Source organism: Bos mutus, chromosome 9 (assembly GCF_027580195.1).
Source record: "Bos mutus isolate GX-2022 chromosome 9, NWIPB_WYAK_1.1, whole genome shotgun sequence".
Classification (NCBI taxonomy): domain Eukaryota; kingdom Metazoa; phylum Chordata; class Mammalia; order Artiodactyla; family Bovidae; genus Bos; species Bos mutus.
Genome location: NC_091625.1, coordinates 19,591,981 through 19,599,858, shown reverse-complemented (window position 1 = coordinate 19,599,858; position 7,878 = coordinate 19,591,981). Strand labels below are relative to the sequence as shown.

General features: G+C 45.2%; 1 pseudogene; it reads right to left on the bottom strand.

Moving 5' to 3' along the window:
• Positions 1-6,819: 6,819 nt before the first annotated feature.
• On the bottom strand, positions 6,820-7,660 carry LOC102281465 (mitochondrial import inner membrane translocase subunit TIM44 pseudogene; annotated as a pseudogene).
• Positions 7,661-7,878: the final 218 nt, after the last annotated feature.

Below are 7,878 nucleotides of genomic sequence, written 5' to 3'. Positions count from 1 at the left end.
CAAAACTGAAGCAACTTAGCATGCATGCACACCAATCCTGAATTATATTCTAGGGTTAGGCATACTGAAAACTGATCAAAACAGAGATATTGCTATCAAGGGAGCAAGGGAAAGTGCTGCTGGAAGGCAGTCTAGCCTGGAGAGTGTCCACCACAATCTTGCAACCACATCACCAAGGAGCTCTTCTGAGCAGGTTTATGGCCAGGCTGGAAAATAGGTGAGTCAGACACCTGGACTCTCTCTAATCCCCACAGTCTCCTTTCTTGCAAATGTTCAGGTTAAGAGGGGAGGAGGCTGTGACAGAGAACGGATTGCTGTCGTTGTTCAGTCAGTCGTGTCTGACTCTTTGCGATCCCACGAACTGCAGCACGCCAGGCTTCCCTGCCCTTCACTATCTCCTGGAGTTTGCTCAAACGCATGTCCATTGAGTCAATGATGCCATCCAACTATCTCATCCTCTGTCACTCCTTCTCCTCCTGCCTTCAATATTTCCCAGCATCATGGTCTTTTCCAGTGAGTCAGTTCTTCGCATCAGATGGCCAAAGTATTGCAGCTTCAGCTTCAGCATCAGTCCTTCCAATGAATATTCAGGGTTTATTTCCTTTAGGATTGACTGGTTTGATCTCCTTGCTGTCCAAAGGACTCTCAAGAGTCTTCTCCAGCACCATAGTTTGAAAGCATCAAACTTTTAGGCGATGTTCTAAATTAAAAGAGAAACGAGATGTTGTAGCACTGTGCTCAACTTGCACATATAAGAACTTGCCTGTTCTTATATTTTCTCATATTTTTAGTTCTTTAACTTGAATTTATTCTGCTAAACATCTTCTTTAATCAAATCTGCAAACTTGCTAGAAAAAGCAATAGAGCTTTTTTTTTTTTTTGGTGAAGCTATCCTCTCTCACTGAAATGGTCCAAAGATGATTATATTCAGTTTTATTTTCAAAATCTCCACTTACCAAAGGCTAGCATGCTAAGAAAACAGATGGTTTGATCTAAAGCTTCTTTTGTTGGAGGCAGGCTAATGTTTTAAACATCATGCCAAGATTTGAGTTGAAATTTTAAAATTGTTGTTTTCCCAGATTAAGCTTGGGACACTATCAAAATTCTTAGACAGTCTTCATGAGGGGAAAGCAAAGTTTGTGCATGAGGGCCAATTTAAGAAAAATAAAAATGTTTAAAAAACACATATTTCCCAATCAAAATGAAAATAGTTTTATTGATCCCCATGGAGGAAAAAGTCTCTTTTTTAGGACATACGGTACCTATTGCATTCAATAGGAGAATATCAGTTTACAAGTTCTTCCTTTTTTATAAAACAATTTAAGAAAATATTTTTATTATTTACAGTTGTGATTTCCCTTCTTTTCCAGCTGCTAAAATATTTATATATTAGAATCACCATAAAGGAGCAAACTTAGATTCATCTTTCTAATCCTTCATCTTTTATAATTGGATAGAGTTTGAGTTCATGAAATCTGCTTATGCACATCATTTTGTGTTACCTTTTAATTCACCTGTCAAAAATATTTTTTCCCATTTACAGATAAGAAAACTGAGGTTCAAAAATATAAATAATTTTCCTAAGGTCACAGAATGTTAGTGATGTAGTTAAGGCTAAAATGAGATTGTCATACCCATTGCAACTCTTACTAGTGTCTATCCTATGTCAAGCCCCATTTGACACTGGAAATAAGAAAACAGTAGTAATCAGATCTAACATTTACTGGATGCCAGGCACTGTCCTAAATATTTCATGCATTCCTTCATTTAATCCTCACAAAAACTCTATGAAGTAGGAATTCTTGAATTTCCCACTTTGCAGATGTGGAAACTAAGGTCTAGCCTCTGGGATAAGGTCATATTGCTAGAAATGGGGGCTTGTTGGCTCCTGACCATGTAACAAACACAGACCTGTCTGTGCACAGGTTACGGGAGCTGGTCACAGGTAGGGGCTGGAGCCATGACTGGCTGCCGTGATATACAGCTGCTCTTTGCACCATCGCTGCATTTTTTTTCATGACTCTCAAGTTGCCATGGTGCAAACCCGACTCAAAGAAGCTGATGCGAAAAGGATGTCTCTGATTCATAGAATCTAGGTGAGGGCTGAACAGCCAGACCACCCACCACGAGAAGGACAAGGATGCCGCCGGTCTCAGGCGCCGCTGGAGCCAGGAACCTCGGTGCTCACTGAGTGTTGTCATCTCTTGCCTTTGTTTCCTCGTGCCCCGGCTCCATTCTTTTTGCATTACCAATGGTTTTTATCAAATGGTAGGAACCCTAGTCACCAATAGTTTACAAAATTCATCATTTGACTTTCGCTAACAGAGAAGGTCTGACTCTCTTGGGTCTAGTTGGAAAAAAATTCCACTGAAGAGCTCTGATTGGCCTGGCTTATATAAGAAGCCACCCCTGGACCGATCAAATGGAGCTAAGGAGACACATCACATAAGAACATGTAAGAACTAACATGTATTGTTGTTTTTGTTATTCAGTTGCTCAGTTGTGTCTGATTCTTTGTGACCCCATGGACTGTAGTATGGCAGGCTTCTCTGTCCTTCACTATCTCCCAGAGTTTGCTCAAACTCATGTCCTTTGAGTCAATGATGCCATCCAACCATCTCATCTTCCGTTGCCCTCTTCTCCTCCTTAATCTCTCCCAGTATCAAGGTCTTTTCCAATGGGCCAGCTCTTCTAATCAAGTGGCCAAAGTACTGAAGCTTCAGCATCAGTCCTTCCAATGAGTATTGAGGGTTGTGCAGTTTGTGCATTTCACAAAATGCCTACCTAAAGGATGTGTGGGATTGAAATCAAGCCAATACTCTGCTCACCAAGCCATGCAGCCTGGAGAAGAGATCTTCCCAGAGGCAGGGTTACCCTATATTTCTCTCAGACACTGGGACTTACCAAGCTGGGCACCCATTGGGTTGGGTTTTTATTTTTTTTAACTGAGCTATAATTGACATATATCATTATGTTAGTTTCAAGTGTAAAATGTAAGGATGTGGTACTTACATATCTTGTGAAATGACACCACAATAAGTCTAGTTAATGTCTGCCATAGCTATAAATTTTTTTTCTTGTGATGAGAACTTTTAAGATCTACTCTCTTGGCAACTTCAAATATGCACCATATCAACTATAGTCACCATACTGTACATTACATTCCCTGGACTGACTTACTTTACAACTGGAAGTCTGTACCTTAAAATCCCTTCACCCATTTCAATCTCCCCCACACCCCCCATCCCAGCAACCATCAATATGTTCTCTATGGATGAGCCCTTCTGCCTTTTTTTCACACAAAGGCATTGATTAGGTTTGCGGTTGCCCTTTGTAAAACATGACCGCTCCCAAGGAAATATTGTATTTGTAGATGGAGGAAGAAAAAGCAAGTATTAATTTCAGGACAGAGGAGATATTCAACAGGACAATGAGTGTAAAACTATTTCTATTTCATGTAAATTAAAAAAAAAAACAATTCCACAATTAAGTCATGAAAAAAGATGATAAATAGAGTCTATGATGTGAGCAAAACCCAACTGCCCCTTCAAGGCCTAACAGATCTTGGGGAGTGTCTTGTTACTTTTCTAGGCAAATACATGTCCTCTCTTTGAGAATTCAGAACCTCTCTTGCAATGGATTTCAATTAAACAATTTCATGGTTTTTATATGAAAAGACAGTCTGACATTTCATAGAGATGCCTATTAATCTGATGGTCTCTGCTAGCAAAGTGCTACAGAAAGCAGCTCTGGTTACATTCAAATGGTATTTTAATGCTAGGTTTGTGAAGCTGTAAAAGCTTAATTTTCAATTTTTCCATACTTTTTAAACAAACTTTAGTGATTTCTCATGGATCACAGCAAGGTTTTCTCTGGAATACAGTCATCCCACCTCTACCCAGCAATTCCAGCCAGTTCTCCAAAGCCTTGGTCCTCACGGAGGTAGTTCGACTGGGCGTTTGTCTAATGATGGATGGAACGGGCTGCCCTGGGAGCATGACCAGACTGCCCTATTCAGGGCAGGTCAGTCCCCAAACCATGAGGCCAAGGGTTCTGTGGATTTATTCTGGGATGACCAGTTCCCAACCTATTAGTAATTGTCCCAGAGACAAGTCTCAGGAGGGTGAGCTTCACCATCATCATCAGGCAGAGGGCAGCAGAGGAAGAATCTGATATTTCAAGAAGATGAGCAGTTTCATCAGCTGCAGTGTCTCCCTGGCTTAAGCAGATACTGAATTTTAGACTCTCCGTGGCCACTTCCATTTTCCTTGGCCCCTTTCTGTTCCTTGTTCTTCCTCCAGTTGCCCATCTTGGAGAGTCCACACTCAGGCATCTTTGAGTCACCATCCCCCCGCCCCCCATCACGAGTTCCATTCTGAGTGCACGTCTGTTAAACCCAGTTTGTTCATAAGTCCAACAGAAGTTACCCCAGGTACCCAACTAGCACAATCACAATATACACATGTATACACATTACATACAGACTATAGTACTGTGCTGTAATTGATTTATAATACTTTTCACACAATACATAAAAACAAAAGTAAACAAAACACTTTTAATCTTATAGCACAGGACCTTGGAAAGTACAGTAGAACAGTACAACAGCTGGCACACGGTGGCTGGCATCCAGTGAACAGACAAGAAGAGCTATGGACTAGAGGAGGAAGAGGAGGTGGGAGGCGGGAGAGCTGAAGGATCGTCAGCAACGGGAGACGGAGGGCAAGCTGCAGTCTCACTCACGCCTGACACTGATGGCACGTTGATGGTTCTGGTTCCTTGCTAGAACCAGATGCACATTTGCATCTTTGATAGTTAGCAACTTAAAGGTTCATATGTAGGAGACTTACTGTGCCGACATCATCGTGCCCTTCCCTTCTGCCTCCTCTTGCCTACAGGTCTTTCTTGGTTCAATTAAGTAGTCAGAACCTAGAGAAATGAACGACCATGGAGCATCAGAGGAGGAGGAGAAAGCTGTGCCAAAGCCACCTCGGGGGAAGATGGGCAATACTCACGCTCATGAATCTCCTTCTTGCCTTCACTTCTCTTATGTCTCTATTTGCTTCTCAAGCTTCACTCATCCTCTCTTCTCTGCTTATTCCATCATCTCTCTTTCTTCACCTTCCTATGACCAGACCATCGTTACAGAGTTATTTTGTCAGGAAAGCTAACTGCCTGCTCAGTACATTTCAAATTTGATTATCATTTTCCTAATTAAAGCCGTATACCCTTCATCCAAGGACTCAAGTGATTCCTTTGGAATATGGGATCGGGGTCTGTGGCCACCATCATTCTGCTGCCTTTGCCCATGTGTGGCATCACTTTGGACCAGCAGAAGTCACATCCACCACTGCTGGGCGGGGTGGGGGGGGAGGTTTAAGGGCCTGAAGAGATAACAGCTTTAAGCAGAGGCCACACAAGGCACATGCCCGCATTAAACATGTAGATAAACAAGAAATAAATGTTCCCTGTTTTATGCCATAGAGGTTTTTGGGCTGTTTGTTACTGCAGCTAATGTTGCAGCCTAGCTGTTACAGAACAGGACCTGATGACAACCATGCAGACAGAATGACATGTTTCCTACTGAGTAATCCTCATGGAAAATTTCCATCTGCAGCATGAAACTGCAGCTTGTGACTCAGAGAGATCAAGAAGGCAGGCCAGTGACAGAGGGTACGTCTGATGCTGAATGTCTTAGTTTTACTCGTGTGTGTTAGTCGCTCAGTCGTGTCCAGCTCTTTGTGATTCCATGGACTGCAGCCTGGAAGGCTTCTTCCTCTGTCCATGGAATTCTCCAGCAAGAATACTGGAGTTGGTAGCCATTCTCTTTTTCAGGGGATCCTCCAGAACCAGGGATCAAACCTGGGTCTCCTACACTGCAGGCAGATTCTTTATCCTCTGAACCATCAGCGAGGCCCTACGCTCATCCCAATATCAGAAAAGCTCCAGGAATATCCCTGCCTTAGAACCTTAGCCCCAGAGAGAAGGAAAACTTTCTCTCCTAAGTGGCTTACAAAATCTTTATTTCTTATCCAAGGCCTGAGTATTTCCCAAGATGACTGATTCCAGGAGTTTCTTCTCTTTTCAGGAAACTCCATCCTCACCTTCACATACTGTGATCTGATCTGTGACTCCAACAAGACCATCACACAAATGTACTGGAAAGAAGAATCTAGGCTCTGCTGCAGTAAGAACCCAAGACTTCAGACGGATGGTTCAGGGATCTGAAAAGGTCTTTTGTGTGCTCTGCATGCTGGTATCAGGAAAAGCTTTTTTTTTTTTTTGCTCTTTTTTACTTTGGTGTTTTACTATTTCCAAATCTGGCTTATATGCAGGATAACCAGGGCACTGTTAAGGAAAAAAAAGGAGCTTAAACAGCCTGGCTGATGTGGCCAGTGGGCCCAGCCCCCACGGCTCAGCCCTGGGAGGGAGTCTCGGGGCTGGGAGCCTCTGGGCCCTGCCTGGTTTGTGCGCCTGTGGCCCAGCAGCCACCAGCCTGCCGGGGGCAGGGCAGCAGTGCAGACTGTCCCCTCCTCGCCCCATTTAGCTGGGGTTGCAGCCAGCCTGGTAGGGCAGCGACAGAGCTGACGGTCCTGTCCCCAGAGATCTGGTTGCTGCAGATGGACACCAGTACCCCGTGTGTCCTGAGTGAGGGTCAGTCCGGGAGGCCTCAGTTGTGGCCACCCTGCTCATAGGAGCTGCTCTCTGCTGGAGGCTGAGATGTCCGGGAGCCACCAGGAGACAGAGGGTTTCAGCTCATCCTGGTCTGGGCAGAGCACCCGCATGTACAACATTAGCGGTACCTTGTCCAGGTCGCTCTCAACCAACTCGCCTTTGGGGTTCTTGATCACCATCACCAACTGGGCCTGGAAGGTGGTGATTAGCACAGGCCTCTGCATCCATCATCTTGCTGTGACCTTGACTGTCAGCAAGTCCTTGACCTTGACTATCAGCACTGTGGGACACCCAGCCCAAGGCGTTGTTGCTCTTGGCACACTTCATCTTCATCTCAAAGAACCGATCAAGCACCACATTGCTGTCCCTGAGGTCCTTCAGCTGCTGGGCCCACTTGGAGTCCTTGTGCAGCGACCTCCAGTGCCTCCTCGTTGGCTTCAAACACTTCCTCTTCCTTCAACTTCTCTCCAGCCACAGGTAGGCCCAGTCTGCCTGAGGATGCTCTGGTCCGTCTCCTTCTAGAGGGACTCCACACCCTGGCAGGCGGCTTTGAGGGTGGCAGTCCAGTAGAGCTTCTCCCCGCCTTTGGACAACAACTCGGCCAACGGCTCAGCTGTCGTGGCTGCTTCTTCGACACCCTCCTTGATTTTCCCGCCAAGGTCACTTTGACTGACTTCATCAAGACTCTCCTTCCTGCTGCCCGTGATCTCCCCCAGCTTCTTTCCTGATCACCTCTTTCCTTCTCAGAATTTCCGATTCGATGGTTCTGTGTCTCCTCGGCTTTCTGGCCTTGTCTCAGAACTTTTTTTTAACTTTCTTTCATTTCTTTGTTTTTGGCTAATTCCTGTGTGATATTAAGGAGCCAGCGAGAGAGAAAGCCGTTTCTGTTTCCCAAGGCACAGGATTTGGACAGGGTCCGCTCTCCGCTCGGCTGGTAGCAGCACCAGGTTCTGGCTGGACCGAGGTGGACTCTGCTGCAGACCATCTCTGTGGGCACGGTACCAGCCTGCCCGCAGCAGCGCCGCCACCCTGCTGCAGGATCCCACGTGGGGGAAAGCTTTGATTGTGTTTTTAGAGCATTTACTTTTTAGAATTGGAGAAGGAAATGGCAACCCACTCCAGTGTTCTTGCCTGGAGAATCCCAGGGACGGAGGAGCCTGGTGGGCTGCCGTCTATGGGGTCGCACAGAGTCAGACACGACTG